At 40.5% G+C, this 27,745-nt stretch overlaps 1 long non-coding RNA gene across 1 annotated transcript in view; it reads left to right on the top strand.

Annotated features, from left to right (window-relative positions):
* LOC309860676 overlaps positions 1-16,996 on the top strand; it is a 194,916-nt gene extending 177,920 nt beyond the window's left edge. Inside the window, exon 5 of the long non-coding RNA XR_014309524.1 lies at positions 14,875-16,996. This is a non-coding gene — a long non-coding RNA (uncharacterized lncRNA). The remainder of the gene's footprint in view (positions 1-14,874) is intronic.
* The last annotated feature ends 10,749 nt before the right edge of the window (positions 16,997-27,745 follow it).

Below are 27,745 nucleotides of genomic sequence, written 5' to 3'. Positions count from 1 at the left end.
ACTGGCACAAAAATGGACTTAAAGATCAATGGAACAGAGTAGAGAGTCCAGAGATAAGCCCTACTTATATGGTCAATTAGTTTGTGACAAAGGAGGCAAGAACACACAAGGGGAAAAAGTGTCTTCAACAGACAGTTTTTACACCACAAAAATAAGCTCAAAATGAATTAAAGACCTAAATGTGAAACCTGAAACCATAAATCACCTAGAGGAAAACATAGGCAGTAATCTCTTTGACATCAGCCATAGAAACATTTTTCTAGATATGTCTCCTGAGGCAAGGGGAAAAAAAGCAAAATGAAACTACTGAGACTACACCAAAATAAAAAGCTTCTGCACAGTGAAGGAAACCATAAATGAAACAAGAAGACAACCCACCAAATATGAGAAGATATTTGCAAATAGTATGTCTCATAAGTGGTTAATATCCAAAATATATAAAGAGCTTCTTTAACTCAGCACCAAAAAACAGTCAATTAAAATGAGCAGAAGACATGAACAGATATTTCTCCAAAGATGACATACAGATGTCAACAGACACATGAAAAGATACTCAAAATCACTCATCATCAGAGAAATGCAAATCAAAACTTCGATGAGATACCCCCTCACACCTGTCAAAATAGAATAGCTAATGAGAATGTCCTTTGACAGATGAACGGACAAAGTTGGGTGTATATATTTATATCTATATATAGATACACCCACACACAATGGAATATTACTCAACCATCAGAAATTATGAATACTTACCATTTACTACAATGTGGATGGAACTGGAGAATATGATGCTAAGTGAAATAAGTCAATCAGAGAAAGACAATTATCATATAGTTTCACTCATATGTGGAACATAAGAAACAGTGCAGAAGACCATAAGGGAAGGGAGGGAAAACTGGATGGGAAGAAATCAGTGAAGGAGACAAGCCATGAGAGACTCTCAACTATGGGGAAAAAAAAGGAGGGTTGCTGAAGAGGAGGTGGGTGGGGAATGGGGAAACTGGGTGATGATGGACATTAAGGAGGACACAATGTGGGATGAACACTGGGTGTTATATGTAAAAGATGAATTGTTGAACACTACATCTGAAAGTAATGAGCTATTATGTGTTAGCTAATTGAATTTTAAAAAATAGAATGGCTAAAATAGAAAACACAAGAAATAACAAGTATTGGTGAGGATGTGGAGAAAAAGTCACCCCATGTGCTATTGGTGGGAATGCAGACTGGCACAGCCACTGTGGGAAACAGTATGGAGTTTCCTCAAAAATTAAAAATAGAATTGCCATATGATCCAGTAATTCTACTGGATATTTGCCCAAAGAATATGAAAACACTAATTTGAAAAGATGCAAGCCCCCCTATGTCTATTGCAGCATTATTTATAATAGCCAAGATATGGAAACAACACAAGTGTCCATCCACACATATATATACACACACATATATGTGTATTATAATATGTATATATATAAAGGAATGTGTATAATTTATATAATAGAATATATATAATGCAATATAATATATAATAGAATATATATGATGGCATGTCAGTCGAAAAAAATGAAATCTTGCCATTTGCAACAACACAGATGGATCTAGAGAGTATAATGCTAAGTGAAATAAGTCAGAGGAAGACAGATACCATAAGATTTCACTCATATGTGGAATTTAAGAAACAAATGAACAAAGAAAAGAAGATTTGAATATAGAAAATAAATTGGTGGGAGGATGGGTAAAATACGAGAAGGGGTTTAAGAGTGAACTTATCCTGATGAGCACTGTGTAATGTAGATAATAGCTGAATCACTATATTGTACACCTGAAACTAATATAGCACTGTAATTAATTAAATTGGAATAGACAAATATTTTTAAACACAGTAAGAAAAAAAAAAAGATTCATTGTAATTCCTGTTAAAATCCCAGCATTTTGTGTGTGTGTGTGTGTGTGTGTGTGGAAATTGTCAAGCAGATATGAAAGTTTAGATAAAAATAAGAATGAACTAGAATAGAGAAAACAACCTTGAAAAACATAACAAAGTTGAAGAACTTACATTCCCTACTTTCAAGAATAAATTTAAAGCTGTAGTAATTAGACAGTTGGTAGTGACATAAGGATAGACAAATAGATCAACTGCGCAGAAGTAAGATTCCCGATATAGAGTCATTTGGTTTTCTATAAAGACACTAGAGCAAATCAACAGGGAAAGGAAACCCTTTTCTCCAGGCAATGCTGAAATAACTATACAGCAGAAAATGAACCCAAATACTGCTTTATACCATACACTAGACTTACCTTGAGATGAATCATGCACCCGGAGGTAAAGGTTTTTTAAGCTTCTTAAAAAAAAAAGAAGAGTATCTTCGTGAGCTTAGGATAGGCAAAGATTTTTTTTTTTTTTTTTTTTTTTAAAGACAGGAGATAGCAGTAACCACAAGAAAAGAATTTGTAAATTGGATTTCTCCAACAGCAAAAACCGCTCAGCTTTCTCCCAGTTTGAGGCAAATTTATTTTCTGACAAATGATTTATAACCACAATATTTCAAGAACTCCTTAGTATTAATAATAAAAAAACCCCAGGATAAAGATTGAACAAGGAGCTGAACAGACACTTCATAAAAGAAGATACGCAAACGATCTGCATGCACACAAAAATATCCTTAATATTATTAGCCATGAGAGAAATGCAAATTAAAACCATAGTGAGATTCTATTTCTCTCCCTAGGGTTGTTAAAATGGAAAAGATTTAACGCCAAATATTAGAGTGTATACTGCTGACACAACCTTTCAGAAAAATGTTTGGCTCTTTCTCACCAAGTTAAACATATATTTATCCTATGACCCAGAAATCCATTCCTAGGTATTTACTCAGAGAAATGAAAACATATGTCCACAAGAACGCCTCTACAAGAATACTCATAGCTGCTTAAGTCATGATTATCAAAATCTGGAAACGACTCTGAGATCTACCAAGAGGAGAATAGATAAACACATTATGGTACATTCCTAAGTGTAGTGTGCTCAGCAATGAAAGGAAATCAATTGCTGAAACCTGAAAGGAAATGGATGAATCTCAAACTATTAAGTGGAACAAAAGAAGTCAGACATCATAGAGTACAAACTGTATTATGGTATCGTGGCCTCCATCTTAAGGAGAGGCAGCTGGGAGGCAGAGGGGTTTGGCAGCTTCATCAAGGATGAACTGTGTTTGGAGGGTTGGGATTTCTGACCCCAGAGATCGTTCTTACTACACTGTTCTGTGTTGTTTCTTAATTCCTTTAACTACATGCTAAATAAGAGGCATTTTCTTTCATTACATACATAAGGAAATGGAGGCTCACAGGCATCAGACAACTTGCCCACAGTCTTCCCATGAGCTGGAAGGAGAGCCCAGCCTGCTCTCTGAAGCCCACATATATCCTGAAAATACCCTGCCTGGCTATGCGCTTGACATGCCTCATTTGCCTGCCTCCTCACTAAAGACTGTGGTTTTTCTTTTGCTCTAGTCTTTAGAGGGTATTATAAATATAACTCCCTCAAAATGGGCTTCCCAAAAAACCCGTCCTTCCACACAGCAATGTTTAGAGCTAATTGCCCGGGCAGCCTCTTTCATCAGCCTCATCTTAGGGAGAATTTACTTGATTTACTTGCTTTCAATCTCTAAGCCTTCATTTGTTTGCTTCCTTAAACAAATTAGACCTCAAGTCTTTGAAGATGGACTATCAGAATATATCATGTGTTCATCATAAAAATTAAGCGAAGTCTAAGATCAGGTGTTTAGAAAGAGACAGTTTGGTCAGATTTGATCACAATGAGCCAACCTTTTTCTGAGCTTGGATTCTCCCTTTGAACTCCGAGGACAAATACCTTCTTGAGCCTCCAAGATGACTTGGTTTGGCCCTAGCATTCCTATAGACGTCTGAGCCGCAGGTGCTTAGCAGACAGAAAGATTTTATTCTACATACAGAACCTTGGCCTATAGGGGTTAGAATACTGACAGGGCCAAAGAAATCAGGAGACACTATCGTGTAGTACTGCCAAACAATGGCCCAAGGAAGCCTTCAACCATGGCTTTAACTCCTCCACATAACCAGAGGAGAACTAATTCAGTTTTCCAAGTGTCTGTCCACCGGAGGTTAGCCATTGGCCTTACATCCATAAACCTGGGTTCCCATCTCTCTGAGGATATGTGTCAACAATGAAGGTATACTGCTGAGATATCCTTTTAAGAGAACCTGCTGCAAGGAGGGTAGCTGGCAGCTATCTTCCAGATGCTACAGGTTTGTATCTCCAGCGGAGTTTACACTGAGGCCATGCTCTCTCTAGTTTGACACCAGCCAGTCTGACCCTAGCAGGGACACTAGAGCCATGACATTTCTGTTAGACATAAGACTCCTATAATGGGAAATCTTTGCTCTGGGGGTACTCCCTTGCCTGGGCCTTTTCAGATCTGCTCTGCAGTCTGCGGTTCTCCTTCCTTTCAAACATCACATTCTGAAGACAATTCCCACCAACTTCCACTCTGTCTTCACAAACATTACCCCAGTGAATCTCTAACACACCTAATTCCATCTGGGTGTCCACTCTGGGAGCACTCAAACTTATACATCTGGTACACAAAATGGGGTTTGGGAAACTAGCTCACTCACCTCATAGCTGGCAAAGAGAACGCTAGCCCACCTGACATGTGGGGCATGGACAGTTCCTGGAATAAGACAGTATGCCTCAACTGCTGAAGACTGCATGGATGGTGACCTGGAAAAGTGTCCCCGTGGAAGAGAACATCTTTGCCAACGAAGTGAATCAGGCATTTGAAATACATGAAGAAAACAGTAACTCCAAGGCCAGTTATTACTTAATTGTACTGACACACTGGGGACGGATAATTAGAAACTGAGGGCAATTAACAAACAATTCAGGACTAAGTGTGAAAGCCAGGTAGCCTCTTTGGACTCTTACAAAGAGTCTCTTATCTCTGCAGTGGAATAATAATCATAGTTGAAGAGAAGACTCAGGATCTAATCGTTTCTTGGAGCTCTAGAGATACTGAAATGCTCAACCAAGACAAGGCTGTTATGCTAAGGTTTGGCCCCTAGCTGGGAAAACCTTGGACCATGAAAGCTTGGATGAGGCATCTGGGTGAATGCCCCCAAGAATTTTACTTTTCCCTGACAGATGGTAAAGGAAGGAGTTTTAAAACTCACTGAGGAAAGAATATCAGAATCAATATTTTATGTGACATCAGAAGACTCACCTGAGGACTGTATTGCATTGGACAGCCCCAAGGACACAGCATTCACCAGGGCCATCAGGAATAGGCTATGCAGTTCTGTAGTGGCAGGTCCAAGCTGGAGTTACTAATAGCAATGTAACAAATAGAGCCTGGAAGTAATAGAGGCCAGGTGGCAGCACTTGACCACAAGAAGCTAGGGGGCTGCAATTCCCATAATGACTGGCAGTGTCAGAGAGGCGGCCCTTGACTTGACCACAGGGAATGTTGGAGATGGTTGAACATGACCAAATAGAAAAGAAGCCAAGAGTGCTGCTTAATACAATCAGAAGGAGAAAAGAACAGAGGAGAAGGAGACTGAAGGCCATCATCTCTGTAAGAGGTCAATATTATTTGTTCAGTTAATAAACCTGAGCCAGCAGGTCATGATCCCAGCGTCCTGGGATCGAGTCCCATATTGGGCTCTTTGCTCCGCAGGGAGCCTGCTTCTCCGTCTGACTCTGCCTTCCACTCTGTCTGCCTGTGCTTGCTCTCGCTCGCTCTCTCTGACAAATAAATAAAATCTTAAAATAAAATAAAATAAAATAAACCTGAGCCAGTTTTCTGATGAAATACAATGACTGAAGAGGTGACCACATCTCCAGGAGAAGGGCAACATGATGACAATTAGGTACTATAATGACTCCCTCGGTCCTTCCTTAAAAAAAACCTATAGCCATTTACTTGGGCAACTGCACAATGGGAAGATGAATACTGAGATCTTTCAAGAAGTATTGGACATAGAGTCTTAGTTGATATAGCAAAAGGCCCCAAATATTTTCATAATCCCTTGGTGAATGAAGACCTGGCTAGTCTAGTAGATAGTAGGTTTAAGGGTCCATGGATCCATACATGGCAACTGAGCTCCTGGCCTGTGGGTAAGAGTGAGCATAGTGGGGAAAGTCCCAACTGGAAGCCTCCAAAGTAAATAAAAATATTATCACATCCAAAGCTTTTTTTTTTTTTTTTTTTAGAAGGGGATGGATGGATGCCTGCAGACTGCCACAATGTCAGTCAAATAGCAGCTCTTATTAATGTTGTTTCAGACACCGTGTCTTTGCTACAGCTGATGGATAAGGTCTCAGAAGCAGACAGTATGTGGCTATTGACTTGTCATCTTCATTATTTCTATTCCAGGTAAAAAAACCCAGAAGATCAGAAACAGTCTGCATTTATATGAAACAGACAACAGTATTTATCTCATGTTGCCCTAGGGCTATGTTAACGTTCCCATTTGCTGTCATACTATAACTGCAGTAGTTCTGAACCAGCTAGACATTAAGGTGGTGAGAGCAAGAGTCACCCCACTTACCATTACACTCAATGACCCACATTGGGATTTTGTACCTCCATCACCACAGTTCTGGGCTTTGCAGGGTTTGAGATCGTAGTCACCAAAGAGGGGACCCTCTGGTCAGGGGACAAGTGACTGTTTCCACCCAGCTACTCTGGACTTCTGGTGTCCAAGGACCAGCAGGAAAGAAGGGGACTCATCATTCTGGCAGGGGTAACTGCTTCCTGCTAAGGAGGAAGAACTACCCTTACACAATGGCAGCAGAGAAGAATATATGTGAAACACAGTGGAGCCCATTAGGCACTTTTAGGAGTTTTTGCCCAGTTATACTTGGGGCTCAGATCCCTTAGCAACAAGAGCTTACAGTCTACCATTGGGTAAACCATAAAGACCTGCCCAGGCGGCACTGAAATAAAGAGAATTTAGAATGGATGGTGGAGGAGGGAGATGAACTAAATGCAGAAATGGAGCTGTTAGTTCATCCAACTAACCTTTTCCAGGTTTCTCCTTTAGAAAAGATGCCCACATGAACCAGGGAGATGTTCCTTGCCAAACACATGCAGAACAACAAAATCTCTCTGGCAGAAGCTGTGGAAATGGCAGCCATGAAGTACTGCATTCAGATCTCCCTTCAAGGGAAGCACCTATAAACAGAATAGTTCCTGGGCACCTTCCAGCTATTCACCTTGGATCTAACACAGCTTTCATTCTGAGGCCTTGCTCTCTATGGGCTTCTCCTAGCCAGTAGCCAACCACAAGAAGAAGATGAGAGCTGGCCATACCAGCCCAACATGGGACTCCTATAATGGGCAGTCTTTGCACTGGGGGTCCCTATTGGCCTGGCTGAGATGTTATCAGAGTTCCACTGCCACTGAAATCTTCTCCCATTCAGTTCTCCTCTCTTCCCTCTCCTTGCACAGCTGTTAGCCCTGCAAACAGGCTGTACCCTTTACAAACATTCCCCTTTTGCATGTTTTGTTCTGGTTGGCATCTACTTCTCCAAGGACCTAAAGTGGAACAGAAGACCTCAGAAAAAGGCAAATAAAACGTCTACTAAAAAAATAAAACCATGTACTGCTGAATAGAGAAGTGATTGGGAAGGGCTTTCAGATATACACTTTCTGGACATTTTCAAAATTGCTAAGAAATGGCTGTCATGGAGAAAATCTTTACTCTCAAGCTATTTTCAAGTGTCTCCATAATTCCAGGTTCTATTAACTTGTGTGGGAACTCCTACACTTGTCAGATCAAATTCTTGTTCTCTGCCCAATTTGTAAGTTTCCATTCTGAGCAGCAAAGGACAATTATTGAACTTGTGGTCCTGACTCTTGATTGGAAGAAGATTGGCCCAAATCTTATTACTCCCCAGTTTCTCTGGGATTACTAAGGGCAGCACTTCTCTTGACTTTAAGAGGAGGTTGTGTAAAAGCATTAACATTTTGTACTTTATAGCTTGTCATGATGGACTGCAGAGAACCTCTTTACCCATCATCTTATTTTCAATTGTGCACCCACCAGGTGAAGGAGAGTCTCAGCTAACACCTCTTTTAAAACAACTGGATGAGGTTACATTTTAGCAAGCCAGGTATTATGGCAGATTTCATGCTCTCCATTAACCCCAGCAATACCTGGCACTGCTGTATGATGGCTCCTTACTGTGATGCCAAGAAAGCATGCTCCAGGCTCTGAGTAGAAGGAAAGACCAGCACCAGCTCTTCACTGGCACATGCTCAGAGCTCCATGCCTGCCCCGCTCCCTAACGTGGTTGGCTCAGGAGAAGTGACAAAGAAATGTGTGTACAACTGGGGCACACCTTGCCTAGATTGTGGTTGATATCTTTAGCTATACATCCCCTCAACCACCTCTCACCAAAATGCCTAGGAGGAGGAACACCCATCAGAGGAAAAATTCAAGGAAAAAATCAGAACTACTGGATATGGACTAAACAGTATGCCAGAAAGGGAATTTAGGGTAACAATTATCTAAGCACTGGCTAAGTTGGAGAAGACCATTAATAGCAACATAGAAACTCCAAGGGTGGAAGTGAGGGCTGATCTAGCAGCACTAAAAAAATGCTACCAATGAGATCCAATCTAATCTAAATACTCTAACAGCTAGGGTAACCAAGGTGGAAGATCAAATTTGTGATCTAGAAGAAAAACTGATAGAAAAGAAGAATCAGGAGGAGGCCTGGAACAAACAGCTTAGAAGCCATGAAAACAGAATTAGGGAAATTAATGACTCCATGAAATGTTCCAACGTCAGAATTATTGGGATTCCTGAGGCGGTAGAGAAAGAGCGAAGACCAGAAGATATAGTTGAACAAATTCTGGATGAAAATTTTCCTAGTCTGGGGAATGGAACAAGTGTTTGTGTCCTAGAGGCAGAAAGTATACCCCCCCAAGATCAAAGAGTCTAGAAATACCTCCAGACACTTAATTGTGAAATTCACAAATCATAATTTTAGACAGGAGGTGTTAAGGGCAGCTAGGCAAAGAGATTCCTTATGTATGGAGGAAGGGACATCAGAATAACATCAGACCTGTCCACAAGCCAGAAAGCACTGGCAAGACATATTCAGGGTACTAAATGAGAAGAACATGCAGCCAAAAATACTTTATCCAGCAAGGCTGACATTCAAAATGGATGGAGAGATAAAGAGTTTCCAAGACCAGCAAGGTTTAAAAGAGTATGTGACCACTAAGCTGGCACTATAAGAAATATTAAGGGGGGTTATATAAAAGAAGAAAGAACCCAATAGTGACATAGAACAGAAATTTACAGAGACAATCTATAGAAACAAGGACTTCTCAGGAAACATGATGTCAATAAAAACTTATCTTTCAATAATCACTCTCAATATGAACAGCCTTAATGCACCCATAAAACAGCACAGGGTTGCAGACTGGATACAACGACAGGACCTGTCCATATACTATCTACAAGAGACATATTTGGAACCTAAAGATACATCCAGACTGAAAGTGAAGGGATGGAGAATCATCTTTCATGTCAGTGGGCCTCAAAACAAATCTGGGGTAGTGATTCTCATATCAGATAAATTAGATTTTAAGCTAAAGACTCTAGTCAGAGATACAGAAGGACTCTACATCATCCACCAAGAAGATCTAACAATTGTAAATATTTATGCCCTCCAACATGGGGGCCAGCTACACAATTACACAAGCCAACTACACAGCCAACTGTTGATCAAAATAAAGAATCATACTGATATGAATACATTAATTATAGGGGGTCTTAACATGACACTCTCAGTAATAGATCATCTAAGCAGAAAATCAATAAAGAAACAAGAGCTTTGGGGGCGCCTGGGTGGCTCAGTGGTTTGGGCTGCTGCCTTCGGCTCGGGTCATGATCTCAGGGTCCTGGGATCGAGCCCCGCATCGGGCTCCCTGCTCCGCAGGAAGCCTGCTTCTCTCTCTCTCTCTCTCTCCCTCTCTCTCTCTCTGCCTGCCTCTCTGCCTACTTGTGATCTCTCTCTGTCTAATAAATAAATAAAATCTTTAAAAAAGAAAAGAAACAAGAGCTTTGAATGACACATTGGACCAGATGGACCTCATAGATATATACAGAACATTTCACCCTGAAGCAACAGAATATTCATTCTTCTCGAACGGACATGGAACTTTCTCTAGAATAGATCACAGACTGGGTCACAAATCAGGGCTCGATTGATATCAAAATATTGAGATTATTCCCTGCATATTCTCAGGCCACAGTGCTTTGGAACTGGAACTCAACCACAAGAAAAAGTTTGGAAGGAACAGAAACACTTGGAAGCTAACGACCATCCTGCTCAAGAATGTTTGGATCAATCAGGAAATCAAAGAAGAACTTAATTCATGGAAACCAATGAAAATGAAGACACATTGGTCCAAAACCTATGGGATACAAAAAGATAGTCCTAAGGGGGAAATACACAGCCATCCAAGCCTGACTCAAAAAAAATTTGAAAAATCCCAAATATACCCACTCTCTTGATACTTTAAAGAACTGGAAAATCAACCACAAATTAAGCCAACACCATGCAAAAGAAGGGAAATAATTAAAATTAGAGCAGAGATCAATGAGTTAGAAACTAGAGATATAGCAGAACACATCAATGAAACTAGAAGCTTATTCTCTGAAAGAATTAATAAGATCGATAAACCACTGGCCAAACTAATCCAAAAGAAAAGAGGGAGGACCCAAATTTAAAAAATTATGAATGAGGGGCATTCGAGTGGCTCAGTTGGTTAAGTGACTGCCTTCGATTTGGGTCATGATCCTGGAGTCCCGGGATTGAGTCCCACTTTGGGCTCCCTGCTCAATGGAGAGTCTGCTTCTCCCTCTGATCTCTCCCCTCTCATGCTTTCTTTCTCTCTTTCTCTCTCTCTCAAATAAATAAAATCTTTTTAAAAAAAGTTTAAAAAAATAATGAAAGAAAGGGGAGAGATCATGACAACACCAAGGAAATAAAAACAATCAGAAATTATTACCATCAGGTATATGCCAATAAGTTCAGCAATCTAGAAGAAATGGATACATTCCTAGAAACCTATAAACTTCCAGGACTGATACAGGAAGAAATGGACAACCTGAATAGATGAATATCTAGTAATGAAATTGAAGCAGTGATCAAAAACCTCCCAAAAAACAAGAGCCCAGGACCTGATGGATTCCCTGGGGGATTCTACCAACATTCAAAGAAGAAATAATACCCGTTCTCCTGAAGCAGTTTCAAAAAAATAGAAACAGAAGGAAAACTTCCAGATTCTTTATTGGAAGCCAGCATTACCCTGATCCCCAAACCAGACACACACCCCACAAAAAGGAGAATTTCAGACTAATATCCCTGATGAATATGGATGCCAAGATTCTCAACAAGATCCTAGCTAATAGGATCCAACAGTACATTAAAAAATATCACTTACTTGTGGAGTGTAAGGAATAACACAGAGGACATCAGGTGAAGGAGAGGAGAAGTGAGTTGGGGGAAATTGGAGGGGGGATATGAACTATGAGAGACTGTGGACTCTGAGAAACAAACTGAGGGTTTTGGGGGGGTGGGATGAGCCTGGTGGTGGGTATTGTGGAGGGCAGTATTGCATGGAGCACTGGGTGTGGTGCATAAACAATGAATTTTGGAACACTGAAAAAATATAAAATGTTTTTAAAATTAAAAAATTTAAAAAAATACAGTACTATATTTTTCCTTTTCCTGATTTTTTTCTCTAGCTTATTTGATTATAAGACTCCATTATATAATACATATAACATATAAAATGTGTGTTAAACAACTATTTATACATCAGTAAGGCTTTCATCAGCAGTAGGATATTAGCATTATCAATAGTAGCCAGAATATGGAAGGAGGCAAATGTCCATCAACTGATGAATGGATAAAGAAGATGTGGTGTAGACACATACACGCATGCACGCGTGCGTGGGAATATTACTCAGCCATCAAAAAGAATGAAATCTTGCCATCTAGCTCTGTCAGGATGGAGCTAGAATGTATTGTGCTAAGCAAAATAAGTCAGAGAAGACAAATATATGATTTCACTCATATCTGGAAGACACAAAACAGATGAACATATGGGAATGGGGAGAAAAAGAGAGAAGGTGGGGAGGAAAGAAAAATCATAAGAATCTCTTAATGCTAGAGGACAAACTGAGGGCTGATGGAGGTGGGTGAGTGGGGGGTGGGCTAGATGGGGGATGGGCATTTAGGAGGGCACTTGTTTGATGAGTGCTGGGTATTGTATGTCAGTGATGAATCACTGAATTCTACTCCCCTGAAACTAATATGCACTGTATGTTACCTAACTAGAATTTAAATAAAAATTTGAAGAAAAAAACCCCAGAAAACCCACAGCAGGATATTATGTTTGGGGAAGTCAAAATTTACATGCGGATTTTCAACGATGTGGGGTGTGGCAGGGGTGCTCCAATTCCTCCAAGTGTTCAAAGGTCAACTGTAATTGGAAACGCAATTGTTGAAACTAGAGAGGCCAAACTAATCAAGTGATGTCCCCTGCCTTTGGTAGAAGAAATATAAACAAAGCCATATGGGAAATGGTTGAGAAACTGATGCTAAAAATAAGTCATAAAGCAAAGAGGACTCTAGCTCTTCGATTGTAAAAGAAGCACCAAGTTCTCCTCACAACAGTTCATCTTATCATGTCTGTATCTCTTGAATAATTGGCTTGAAGGCTACTGAAAAAAAAATTTTTTTGGTTATGATTTATTTATTTGAGAGAGAGCACATGCATGCATGCACATGCTCACACAAGAGTGAGGGGAAGGGCATAGAGAAAGCGAGAGAATGTCAAGCCGACTGGCCAAATGATCATGGAGCCCAACGTGGGGCTCCATCTCACATCCTTGTGATTATGACCTGCGACAAAATCAAGAGTTGGATGCTTAACTGACTGAGCCATCTAAGCACCTCTCTACTGAAAAAAAATTTGTTTATATTTCTTCTCCCAAATCAATAAGTGAAAAAAAAAAGTATCTCTGACTTGACTGAATGAAATCTATCAAAACCTGAGTCATTCCAAGCATGGAGGAAAGGAGGATTAAAATGGTTTTCGTTACAGCACCGATAGCTAAGATTGCTGAGCAGGGCCAACAAGTCAGAAGCTTCCCACAAATTGCTCTCACCACACAAGGACACTACAAAGCTGCATAATTTACCCCCCTGCACAGGGTAGATCCCAGAGGCCCACAAATGCCTTGTAACTTTCCTGGGGTCAACCAGCTTGGACGAGGCAGAGTCCAGGTGGTTCAGTGCACGTCCTCTCACCTTCCTGTCTTCAGGCAAGAAAAATATGGGGTAGAGGCAGGGAGTAGCTGGGGTAAGATTTTTTTTTTTAAGATTTATTTATTTGAGAGAGAGAGAGAGAGAGCGCACACAAAGGGGTTAGGGGGAGAGGCAGAGGGAGAGAGAGAGAGAATCCCCAGACTCCATGCCTGTCCTCACGACCCTGAGATTACAACCTGTGTAAGACTCTTTTTTAGGAACAATGGCAGATCCTTGTAATGAAATGAAATGAGACTGTGCATGATGAATTTTATACGAGTTGGAAAGGATGAGAACAACACTGGTAACTGTAGGATTACTGTAAGATGTGGGGAGTAATGCTAGTGGGGAACATTTGAAAAACAAGCAGATAATTCTCCCTCTTCTAAACTCCTTTATCATTCGAGCACGTCATCTGGACCATATTAGGGCTCAAAAGATATTTTGAACTAATAAATTTGTACCTCTATTAAAATAGAACTGGCTTTCGGTGTGCCTTAAATCTCCCTTCCTGCATAGTGTCTTAATATAAATAGTCCCTTGCCTTTATGTAGCAGTTTACAGTCAGATTCTGTGTACCTCATTTTACTGAGAGCAGTTCTATGTAGTTTGAAAGGCCAGCATTCTTATTCACATTTTAAGGACTTTGAGGTTGAAAGAGAAATGATTTGCTCAAAGTCACATACCTAGCACAGGGGAATGCTTGAACTTCAATTAAGGATTTCTAATTTTGCATCGGCTTTCTTTTAGACCTGCAGAGTCCTCTAACAGAAGACTGCCCTTCTGATTCATCATTGCAGTGTATCACAGCCAAGCCCTACACCTTACTCAGAATAATATTCCATGAGTATCTGCTGGGTCATTTTTATGAATGAATGATTGAAGGGCAGGAATGAAACCCTCCGAGAAATGGCTGAATGAGATTTGCCTTTGGGCAATTTGACTTTCAGATCTGAGTGGAAAGTGTCCTGGTAAATTCCTCTGTCTACTCACATTTCATTTAAATAAATATCCTCCCAGAGGCCCTCAAAGGAGATAGTTTTGCCACACTTCCCAGCTGAAAAATATCTGTGCTTCGTCCTTCCAGAGGCTATAAATCTCTCTCATCAGTGCCTAACGGTTTTGGGGATGACTCTGAGCAAGTATTCCATTGACTGGAAGAAGAATGTTGTCATCTGCCACAGAGATTTCTCATTATATGTCATCAAATTCAAAACAGAACCCTGTTGGGAATTCTTTTGTGAACAGCATAATCACCCCACATCCTATGGAGTTTGGTAGTAGTGCTCACAATTAGCAACACTGTCACGGGTCAGAAGTGATCCGGGCTAAACAGGAGCTGGGCCAGATGGGTCTTGGTGGGACCCCCTCCCTCTTCAGCCCCATTCAATTAAGCTGTCCCTATGTGTGTGCAAAAGACATAAATCTATCTTTTACTTCTGTGTGTGTTAAAGAAATGCATCCACTTCTATTAACTGAAAGTCAGCTGCTTCTGTTGACAGTGATCAGCGCAGAGCAGACACTTACGCCAAAGAAGCAGATCCTGGTGACAGGCCACCGTCCTCAGCAGGCTGGGAAGCAAGAATATCTCGGACATGAACTAATCTGTCCTCGTCGTGGAAGGAAAGGGGCAGCCTCCCAACAGACCCAGGCTTCTATTTCCTCTATTGCAAAATGGCCCCGGTGTGGGAACATGGCTAGTAATCTCCGCAGGCACAGAGAACACAAGACCCTGTCTGACGAACAGTGCCGCTGGCCTGCCAGTCATGTGCAGCGGGGTATACTTTGTCTTGGGATCTCCATTTTCCTCCCGACGCTGACAGTTGTTTCTGATTTTCCTGTTCACTTCAAATGGCTCCCCACCCCTACTCCCCTACTCCCCTACTCCCCACAAACTTCTGTTCTTCCCTCCTTTATTTGCAGTGGTTCCTAAGTCATGTTTTAACCATTTATACATTAATAAGAAGTTCAGCCAGTGTTTGATTCCCTGTGGATATTACATTATATATTGTATGCATGTGTATACACAGCTTAGATTCCATACACATAGTACACATAAACCTATATATAAAATAATAGTAGCTCCTCAATATGGGAAAAAGGTTTTGTGCCTCATTAGAGAATTACTTAGCTTGGCTTCCTTCTTACATATCAGTGTCCTTTTTCTGTCATAAAATAAATCTCAGACAAATTTGGGAACAAGTTTTAAATAAAAAGTAGAAAAATTTCTTTTACTCTTTAGAGGGATAGAAGAATACTATCCCTCAGAATTGACTACCTTAAATATTTTGGGGTATTTTTCTATCTCTTCTCACTTTTAAAATTGTAAAATATTTGTACCTTTAAAAAAAAGTATAGAGAAACGTTTACTTTCTTGTTTTAGACATGATTCTAACAACGTTGATTTCATTTCCCTCCCCACAGTAGGTTAGAGATAGCAATTTTAAAGCAGGGATATTGACAAAGAAAGATAGCAGGTAGACAAGAATTGAGACTCCCTAACTCTGCTGTCCTATGCTTATCTTCTTGAAGGCTGGTAAGTGAGAAAAGCAGGGTTAGACAAAAGAATTGGAGGCAATAATTCCCTGTATACAACTTGAAACTGAGTCATCAAGACAAGACAACCTACTAAATGGGAGAGGGTATTTGCAAATTATATATCCAATAAGGGATTCATATTTAAAATACATAAATAACTTTACAACTCAACACCCAAAAACCCCAAAACAATCAAATTAAGAAACAGGTAGAGGAACTAAATAGATTTTTTTTTTTCCCCAAGAAGACATAAAGATGCCCAAAAAACACGTGAAAAGATGTTTAACATCATTCATCATCAGGGAAATACATATCAAAACCACAATGAGATATTACCTTACACTTGTCGAAATGGCTAATATCAAAAAGACAAGAAAAAACAACTGCTGGTGAGGATCTGGAGAAATGTAACCCTCAGGCACTTTTGGTGAGAATGCAAACTGGTGTTTCCACTGGGAAACAGAAGAGAAGTTTCTCAAAAAACTATAAATAGAAATATCATACATTCTAGTAATTATACTACTGGGTATAGTATCTAAAGAAAATGAAAACACTAATTCAAAAAGGTACATGTACCCCTATTTTATTGCAGCATTATTTACAAGAGCCAAGATATGAAAGCAGACTAAGTGTCCACTGATACATGAATGGAAAAAGAAGATATGGCATATATATAGTGGAATATTACTCAGCCATGAAGAAGAACGAGATCTTGCCATTTGCAGCAACATGGATGGACCCAGAAGGTATAATGCCAAGTGAAATAAGCCAGAAAGAGAAAACCAAATACCATCTGACTGAACTCACATGGGAATGTAAGAAATAAAGCATATGAACAAATAAAGGTGGGGGATGGGGGAGACAAAAACCAGACTCTTAAATACAGAAAACAAACAGGTTGCCAGAGAGGAGGGGGCGGGGCAGATGAAATAGATAAAGGGGATTAAGAGTACACTTTCCATGATGAGCACTGAGTAATGTATAGAATTACTGAATTACTATATTGTACACCTGAAACTATATAACATTGTATGTGAATTATATTTCAATAAATCAAGAAAATTAAAAATAAATTAGAGAAGATTGCAAGGTTTGTGATTTATTTTAGCAACCTTTCCATTGAAGTCCAGATCTTTGGGAATTTTAACTTTGGGAAGATATAATATTTGATGTATGCTGAGTTTATATCTTAGTTAACTCTTGCACAAAATTTGTCTTTACAATAAGTGTGTGAGCCCAGGTAGGCAAGCATTTTGCTTAGGAACACAAACACTAAGACCCAACTAGGCCCAGTGTCTTGCCTGGGTTGGCCAAGCACAGTTCTTCTGGGTCCTCACTTTGCCTGTTTCCTGCCCTGCACTGCCACCCTCCTTTCCTTCTCTGGAGAGCTGGGCCAGGGCACTATAAGATCAAAGCTAAGAACACTGATTTGACAAAGGTGGCTTGTCTTCAGTGGTGGGTGGGACACATGCCTGAGGGCCAGACAGCCCAGGTTTGACTCCTGGCTCAGTTACTTATTAGTACGTGACCTCTCTGAGCCCTGGTTTTCCTTTCTGTAGCATGGGGAGAATCCTACCTCCATCTTAGGGTCACTGGCATATTTAATGAGCTATTTTACATAAAAGTCCTTAGACAAATACTTGGTGCTAGACAATAAGTACAATATACCAGCATCCAACCTAGAGCAGAATACATGTGATTTTAAGAAAAAATTATGATTTAAGTATAGAAACTTGCAAAATGCATTCCTGACTTTCATATAATGTTTTAATGCTTCTGTCCTATCTTATTATTAAGTTGGTTTTGTTCCAAGTTAGAAGTTTATTCTTTAAAAGTTAGCATTAGGACTCAACAAATAAACTATGTTTGAGCTCCAGCAAAGTGGCATAGTTTGTCCATGCCTTTGATTCATGGTGTGGTTCAAGTCCCTGCTTTCATCAAAATTTGGGAACAGTGTTAATGACACTGTAGTAAAAGGAAGCTTTTTCACTAAAAAGTTTTAAATACATTAGCCTGGGCTATGCTGTAGTCCCCACCTCAACCCCTACTGTCAAGCCTCTGCAGGGGTCCTGTTTTAGGGAAATGAAGTCACCATTTTTTAAAAAAATTATATAAATATCTTTATTTAATGTCAACTGTGCAATGTGTATAGGAAGCCACAGAAGGATTCTGTTCTAGTGGCAGTTGGGGGTGGTTGAAGTGGCCACTGGAAAGCTGTCAAAAGTTCACATTTAGTCTTAGGAAACAAAAATTCCAGTGTTATTTGATGCAAAATTCCCCTTTTTCTTACTCCATTCTGGAGTGGGCTGGGAAGCTAGGAAGGAAGCTGTGTGGTGGGAGCCGGTGAAAACACCTTTCTTTTCATGCCTATTATTAAAGCAGCTCCATAGGAACCGTACCGTTTCTCACTCTGTTCTCTCCTAGTTATTTGATTATTTCCATTTATGAACTTAATTGCTATGTAATTGTAATCATAATGCAGGTACTACTTTGTATTCTTTATTTTTCACTGAGAAGCAATTAGAAAATGTCTCTACAAAGTCTTCCCTTTTCTCCTTTGAAATTATGTGCTATTTTATAAATTTGGTACAAATTTATGTGACCCTATCTTTGGACATTTTCCAAAATTCATATATATACACATATATACATTTTTTTACATGTAGTTTTTCTTTTTCTTCTTTTGAGTTATTATTTTGGGACCATTTCCCAAAGGTAGAATTAATAGGTCAAAGAATGTGAGCACTTGCAGTTTTTGTCACCTAACACTGTCAGAACTTCGCAAAGTGTGACGAGAATTGTGGGAGTGATTCTCTTTAAAAGAAAATGAAGATGCCCTTCAACGGACGAATGGATAAGGAAGATGTGGTCCATATACACTATGGAGTATTATGCCTCCATCAGAAAGGATGAATACCCAACTTCTGTAGCAACATGGACGGGACTGGAAGAGATTATGCTGAGTGAAATAAGTCAAGCAGAGAGAGCCAATTATCATATGGTTTCACTTATTTGTGGAGCATAACAAATATCATGGAGGGCAAGGGGTGTTAGAGAGGAGAAGGGAATTGGGGTAAATTGGAAGGGGAGGTGAACCATGAGAGACTATGGACTCTGAAAAACAATCTGAAGGGTTTGAAGGGGCGGGGGTGTGGGAGGTTGGGGTACCAGGTGGTGGGTATTATAGAGGGCACGGATTGCATGGGGCACTGGGTGTGGTGAAAAAATAATAAATACTGTTTTTCTGAAAATAAATAAATTGAAAAAATTTTTAAAAAATGAAAAAGGATTTTATATTTTTAAGAAGAGAAAGGCAGGATAGGAGAGTAACTGAAAGAGTAAAAAGGCACAACGAACAACTTTTTTTTCTTTTTAAAGATTTTATATATTTACTTGACAGAGAGAGACATAGCGAGAGAGGGAACACAAGCAGGGGGAGTGGGAGAAGGAGAAGCAGGCTTCCCGCTGAGCCAGGAGCCTGAGGTGGGGCTCCATCCAAGGACCCTGGGATTATGACCTGAGCCGAAGGCAGACACTTAACGACTGAGTCACCCATTACCCCAAGAACAACTTTTAAGGACCATTTCCAGATAGAGCATAGTCTTCCAGAAGGAGCATGGAAAAGGAGAATTCACCTTTTAAAACAAGACTGCTGACATATGAAGCTAACCTGTAAAAGAGTCCATTTCTCCTCCCTTTTATTTTTATTTATGTTTCCTATTTATTTAAATTCAATTAGCCAACATATCGTACATGCCAATAACGAGCAAGGAAATGGAAGCAGTAATCAAAAACCTCCCAATAAAGCAAGAGTATAGGGCCAGACGGCTTCCCTGGGGAAGTCTACCGAACATTTAAAGAAGAAATAATACCTATTCTACTGAAGCTGTTTCAAAAAAAATAAAAATGGAAGGAAAACTTCCAAACTCGTTCTACGCTCTTCTCTTTTACTTCAGGGTTACCCAGTGGAATTGTTTCCATAAATTAGCCTACTGGCGGGGAAGTTTTACTCCCTGGCCTTTGTGATACTCAATCCTCACACACTTCCGGCTCATGTTTAATCATTTGGATGTGCCCTTGGTGAAGTGGGTACTTTTCCCAACTGAAGATTACGAAATGGGCCTCGTATGTCCAGCAATTGACAGGATGTTGAAGTATGCGTTGCCAAACACTGGGGTCCCTGTGTTAAGCCGTTCAATAAATGGGAGAAGGGGGGTCATGGAAGAGTTTGAGCTGCAGTTTCCCACTAGCGAGTCTCATTTATATGGCAAAACACCCCACGCATGTATTGCTGACAATACTGCGCCGAGCGTTCTCTTATCTGATACTCCCAGGCTTCCACACTAGATATATGCTAGTCATCCTCTGTTTCAGGATCTTTAAAGATAACCTGGCCGAGACCGCTTTTCTTTCTTCAAGAATGTGGGAAACGTAGGCATAAATTCTTTCAGTCCGCACGACTCCCAGACTCCAGGATAGAATGGATTTCAAAAGCAACAGGTCAGATGTAAGTTAAAAATGTAATAAATTATTATTTCCCATTAGAAAAGATGAGGAGATCTCACTTTTTAGTCCTGTTTTGAAGCTTTTAGATATTGTTCCGTTGTAAGGAGATACGTGATTTTATCTGATCCTCACAACACTTTTGGGTCAGAAGTATTATTCGTCCACATTAAAGATAGTGGGGGAAACACAGAAAAATAAGTCAAGTTTTCCAAGCTCATGGAGCAGGTGAGCAGTGCAGCTACACACCTCTAACCTGTGCCATTGACCTCTAAGCTCAGTCTCCATCCACGACAGCACTCCTGGCCAGGATCCTGGTTCAATACATAAAAGGCTGTGTTACCCATTATTATTAATACTGCAAGTGAGGAAAAATATTTGCCTCCCAATTTCAGGATGTGAGGCAGATGGGTATGTGAAATAATCTGGAATCTAATGACATGAAATAAAGTATGCTAAGCTTGTCTTTTGAGCCCTTAGACTCTGTTCCTGTATCCTGAGCTCTTTCCACTATCCCCGCTCCAAGAACTCTTAAGTCAGACTGTTCAGGGCTGTGGCCCAAGAACCTGTATTAAAAACAACAACAACAACACAAGTAGACAAACAAAATGGAAAGGTAAACTAATTTCTTGCATAAGAAAACAGAAAGACTTATTAAGATATCATTTTCCCCTAAGTTAACCTTTATGCTATTACCTCAAAACAATACTTGAAGAAAAAAATTCTTAGAAGTGAGTCACCGATGCCAGAGTTTGCTGAGAAAAACTAACAAGCATGAACAGGCAAGAATTTCTGGAAAAGGAAAGCAATAGCAGGATTTGCTTTAAGGGATTTTTAGAACATGTTATGAAGAAGCTGGCTCCTGCCATCTTGCTGCTCTGCCCCCTTCCTCCCACACAGGCCTACGTGAGGTACAGTCAATATGTTTGTCTTCTTCAAGTCAGCACCACATTTTTGAAGAGACAAAAGTCTTACGGTGAGCAGAGCACGAGGAGCCAGAGGCAAGAAGAATGAGTTCTAAAGGGCACCAGAGAGACAACGGCTGAAAAGGTTGAGGAAGATACTGTAAAGGCCTACTTAGCCAGAGTGATTTCGTCTTGGTTAAACAGTGATTTTGTTGTTTATGCAGTAAAACTTAAACTGACACTGCCCCCGCCTCCCCAGGCGAACTTACTTAAAAGCAAGTCCGGAGAAACCAGTAAAATATGGTCGACCAGTCCCTGATAACAGAGCCCAAATACAAGCGCGGGCCAGGTCAGGTGGAGATAATAGAGCCCAGATGCAGGGATGAGTCCGACCAGATGGAGACATCCAATCAGTGGGGCGTGCATACTGTATCCCTAGCTACTGAGGAGTGTGGGCCCCGCCTTTTGGGTGCCTTTTGGGGCCAGTTCTGACCAAGGTGATAGCCTAGTTCAAATAGCTACTATGGGGTGAATTGTAATTCAATTGGCCACCTGTGTGTGACCTAGCATGACTGTGCAGCTTTCCCTGTGTGTTGCAATCTCACTGGCCACCTGTGTGTAGCCAGGCTCAACCACATGGCCTTTGCTCTATAAAAGTTAGTCTGTGAGGTTGGGGGTGGTCGCCCTCTCTCTCTGTAAGAGGCAGCCCCGAACGGTCTGTTTGATTCTGGATGCTTGGCATGAAATAAAGCTTTGTTTGTGACCTTGGGTTTGTATCAGTCTCACTCCTTTGATCATGGACCCTATCAGACACATGTTGCTGAGGGTGTGTGGAGACTGTGATACCTATTAGTCCACAGATACATTTGTATGAAATACTTTGTAAACAAAAGTCTTTCTTCTTGAAAATCTATCTTCTAATCCTTCAACAATGTTATTTCTTTATTCACTTCTGAGTCTACCCTGTTTTCAAACAACAACTAGCTTCTGATTTCCCAAATTTCTCCATTTTAAGGAGCAGTGGGGCCTTCGGGGGGAGTGGGGTGCAGGAAGCCATTTCCTCATGTATAGTGTTTGTAAGGCACGTTATTTCCAAGTATTAAGTGGAGTGGCCCAAGTTCAGACCCTCCTGGTAGGTGGCTCTAGTCCCACTAGAATGATTAAGAGCTCCTCTCATAGACATCCTGATTTGTGTGGTAAACTATATGATCACCCTGTTTATAAGGCCAGGGCTACTTATATTTTAGTGTGGGAGGATGATAATCTTCCTAGATGACCTTGAATGCCTAAGATCGAGAAGAGTGTCCCACCCACCCCAAACTCCCTCAGCTTGAACATGCTTGGGCTGACTCGAGGGCCTTCTGGGATGCAGGCCTGGGAGAGCGCTGAGTCGTCATAAACAAGATAGAGTCCCTGAGTGTTCCTCAAACATGCCGCCTCTAAGCTGCCATTCTGTTTCAGTTAGATAAACGGGTGTGGTAGAAGCCTAATCTTCCCATGAGTGAGAAGAAAAGTGGAGATACAGGGAGAAAGGCTCTTTGTGACCGGAAATGCCTCCTCCATCTGTTTGCAATATGAAGGCAGGGAAAGGAAAAAAAGAGAAAGAGATCCATTTAAAGCCACCAAAGACTCCAGGGTCCTCTCCCTCCCTAGTCCCCAGGCACTCATCTTAGTGAGAGAGGCTTTGATAGGAAGGCTGCTCTGGAAGAGACGCTGGTCTCGGAGCTGCTGTTCAGAGGTCCTGTGACGTGGCAGTTTCTATAGAGACGAGTCTCTTTCCTAGGAGAGCTCTGTAAGCAGGATACACAAAACCCTAGCAACCAGCTGAAGGCTTTTTTTCCTTTTTTTTTTAATATGAGGATTTTGTGTACTTGAATTCAAAAGGCTCTCTCTTCCCTGGAAAGGCAGCTTTGTGGCAAGCAGGAAAGGGTGGGCTAGTTTGCCTGGGGGCTGGGAATGTGGAAATAAGATTAGAAGGTGGTAGGTGGACTAGGGTAGGGAGAGGAAGGAAGAGAGGTTGCTCCTTACTATGCTGGGGCGGTTGGTTTCAGCCTGATTTCATCTTCCAGCCTGCCCTATGGGAGCCCATCCCCACTGCCATAAATCCATGAAATGATACCCCTAGGGAGAAAACAAAACTGTGATTGCCTTAGCAACCTCATTGTTGTCTTCCCTTTCACCTGCCAATTCCAGGGTTTTTTGCAGGGAGAAGTCAAGGGCTCAGGGGGTGGGTGCAAATCTGAGAGCTGTGCAACACAGGGAACCTGCTTACTTGGCATTTAGCAAATGATCCATTCAGCTGCTCTTCCCATCAGATTAGCACAAACATCACTTCTCAAGGGAAGTCTTCTTTCTTAAGGAGGGACTGCATTTGGCTACATGTAAAGGAACCCAGCTGAGGACTTGAACCAAATAGGGATCGTTTTTCACCTGAGAGGGAATCCAGAAGGGGGCAGTTCAGGGCCTGCCAGCTCCACAGTGTCATCCAGGTCCCGGGTCCCTCTGTCTTTGCCTGGCCATTCTTTGAAATGTTTCGTCCTCACGGTTCCTCTGTGGTCAAAGATGGCTGTTCCAACTCCAGTCATCATCCCAGGCAAGATGAAGAAGTAGCAAAATCGATGAGGGAGAGGCAGTGCCCACACTGAGAAGCAAGACCTTCCCCAGTAGATTTCTACTTCTACCTCACTGAGCAGGACTGAATCCTGTGGTTCCCACCTTCAGGGAAGCTGGGAAATAAGGGGTTTTGAATTGTTTCTTAGCTGAGCAAATTGCCACCATAAAGAGTGGCTGTGTTTTAAGAGCAAAGCTAAGAATAACTACGGACAAATAATTACTGGCAGATGCCACTTCTGCCCTGATCATCTCTCCACAGCTACTACCTCCAGGTTAGATGACCTCTCGCTGCTCTACACCCTCATGTAATGGCGTGCTGAAAATGTTTAACAGCCAGCTCCCTGGGACAAACAAAAAGGGCAGTAACTGGTAACATTTGCTGATTTCTGTGGTAGAAATACCTCCATCATGACCAATTTCAAGCCATTGATATGATGTCCGTGAATACAGAGTTGGGGAGCGATACAAGGCAATACAGTATTCTATCTAGTATTGAAAATACAAAAGACACATATAATCTCAAAAGCAGAAATAATACAGAAATGTAAAATAATTAGGGTTTCCATCTCTGCTCTACAGATATGCCTTAGAAATTGAGGAGCATGGTAGAGCATTCCTAGCTTAGAGAGCTCAGCGCCACAAATCCTAGCTTTGCATTTAGTTCGTGACCTCTTAGAAGATTAATATGTGGTTACCATTCTAACATAATTCAAGCCTTACTCATGTGTCAGGAGCCTACTGCTTCGGTCTCTAACACTCATGCAGGAATAAGACAAGAAAACTGGCACCTCTGCCCCCAACTCTTTGGAGACAGTGTAGCATTGAGATGTGTTAAGGAAGGAAAATAGGAGAATGGAGTGGAAGGTTACTGAACTGTGTTTGTAACCATGGCTGGCACCACAGCTGAAAAAAGGAGAAGCTACAAAGTCTGCATGTATCTCTGTGTTGGAACCTGACCTTGTGATTCTGAACACTCACACCTTTTATGAGCCCTGCATTCAGTCAATTAACTGGAAAGCTGTTTTTCATTTTCTGCTGTTAAAGCCAAACTACATGAGGTATGGGTTTCAGGGTTTATTGCCTGTATACATTAACAAGTTTTCTCTTCTAACATGAGATGCAATGTTGTCAAGTAAACAGAAGATAAGGCTACCTATGCTGCTGCCCTTTGGACTAATCACTGGAGACTGGACCTTTCTGGATGCACTCAAAAAAGCTTAAAGTGTAGCATTCTGTATGCTCACCTAAGATGGTGAGCAAGATTGGTTTCTTTGTGAAACCAAGGGCAAGATGTAACCAGCAGCCTCATTCTCAGGCTGTGAGAAAACTCAATTCATCAAAAATGACATCAGGCAGAGCCTGTGACTTGATTTATTAAAAACATTTATTCTTGGGCTCTTTTGGGGACTGGAAGGCTCTAAAAAAAGTACAGACTTAGTTTCAGGTCCTGATGTAGAGCATATGCAGTTCCAACTTATTGTGAATGGGCCATTATCCAAGCCTGGGGTTTCGGCTTGTGTGGAAACCTCTAGATAACTGCTGTTGGACATCAGCTTGACGTGCCCAAGGAAGTGTGTAATATTTGTTTTTTGCAGGCTAATGGACGACACCGTCCCTCTAGTGTACATACCTGAATTGCAGGCTCAGTGCCTTGGAAGGACCAATCAGTAAAAGGAAGGAGAGACGTCTTGCAAATTCAAATATTATAATAACTTAGATTTTTATAGCACTTACAATTTTAAAAGTTCTCTCACATGCACTTCTCTCTTTTGATCTCACAGCCATTCTGTGAAAAATGGCTAGCATTTCATTTTACAGATGAAGTTATAAAGATAAGGTATGTATTCAAGACTAGAGTTATTAATAGACTCAGGTTTCCTGACTTTAAATTTCAGCCTCTTTCTACCATATCATGGTTCTTTCCTCTTCCAAACATCAAAATGAACTTGCTCTGTGTTCTGGCCAGGTCTGAGAAATTACAATGTGAAAGTGATTATTATTTTCCTTTGTCCAATCAACGTATTGCCCTTGCCCTATGTAACAATTCAGAAAACAATAGTTTTACAAGGAAATGCTTTCTTTTAAAGATTTTATTTATTAATTTGAGAGCAAGAGCAGGAGAGCGAGTGAGCAGGGGAGGAGCAGAGAGAAGGAGAAGCAGGTTCCCCCTGAACAGGGAGACCAATGCAGGACTCAGTCCCAGGACCCTGAGATCATGATCTGAGCCAAAGGCAGAGGCTTACCCCACTGAGCCACCCAGGGGCCCCTACAGGGAAATGCTTCAACCTTAAAAGAGAGTCCCCAAATAAAGTGATACTTGTATGATCAATTAATATACAGCAAAGGAGGCAAGAAAATGCAGTGGGGAAAAGAGTCTCTTCAACAAATGGTGGTGGGAAAACTGGACAGCTACATGCCAAAGAATGAAACTGGACAGAACTGAACCACTTTCTCATATCATACACAAGAATAAACTTAAAATGGATTAAAGGCCTGTAAACATAAAAAATTGTGGAAAAAACAGAGGCAGTCCTCTCTAATACACCTCAACAACATTTTTCTAGATAAGTCCTCTTATGCAAGAGAAACAAAAGCAAAAATAAACTACTGAGAGATCTTTGGCATAGTGAAGGAAACCATCAATAAAACAAAAGACAATCTAGTGAATGGGAGAAGATATTTGCAAAGGACACATCCCATAAGAGATTTATATCCAATGCTACCATGTGGTGGAACTTAATAAAAATTTATTTAAGGCCCCCCCAAAAAAGAGATTTATATCCAAAAACATATAATTTATATCCAAAAATTTATATATATATATGAATTTTATAAATATATATAGCCAAATTTATATCTAAAAACATATAAATATATATACAAATATATAAATATAAACATATATATATATATGTTAAAAAACTTATACCACTCAACCCAAAAAATCACAAACAATCCAATTAAAAAATGGACAGAGGACCTGAATAGACATTTCTCCAAAGACATACGGATGGCCAACCGACACATGAAAAAATGCTCACCATCACTTGGCATCAGAGAAATGGAAATCAAAGCCAAAATGAGATACCACCTCATACCTGTCAGGATGGCTAAAATAAAAAACACAAGAAACAACAAGTGTTGGAGAGGATGAGGAAAAAAGAAAATGCTTGTGCACTGTTGGTGGGAGTGCAAACTGGTCCAGTCACTGAGGAAAACAGCATGAAGGTTCTTCAAAAACATTAAAATAGAAATACCGTATGATCCAGGAACTCCACTAGTAGGTCTTTACCTAAAGGAAAAAAAAAAAAAAAGACTTATCTGAAAAGATACATACACCCCTATGTTTACTACAACTTTATAATAGCCAAGATATGCAAACTCAGTGTCCATCAATAGGAAAATGGATAAAGAAGAGGTGGTGTAAATACATATATATTTATACAATGGAGTATTAGTCATAAAAAAGAATGAGAGCTTGCCATTTGTGACAACATGGATGGACCTAAAGGATATTAGGCTAAGTGAAATAAGTCAGAGAAAGACAAATACAATATGATTTCACTTATATGTGGGTATAAAAAAAAAAAAAAATGAACTAACAAGGAAACCAAAGAAGGGAGGGGGGCAGGAAAAAGCCAAAGAATGTTTTTGCTACCTTCCACTGCCCTAAAATAAAAGCTATGGATGTTAAGTATTCTCAAGTCAGGCACACGTTGTACACACACATAATACACACTTAACACACAACACAGGCATACACACAACATGAGGACCTATGGGCTCCTTTCTAAATGGATCTTCCTTTCCTGTA

Source organism: Mustela nivalis, assembly GCF_964662115.1.
Source record: "Mustela nivalis genome assembly, chromosome: 3".
NCBI classification, from domain to species: Eukaryota; Metazoa; Chordata; class Mammalia; order Carnivora; family Mustelidae; genus Mustela; species Mustela nivalis.
The sequence above is the reverse complement of the archived record's forward strand: the minus strand, read 5'-3'. Positions and strand labels throughout refer to the sequence as shown.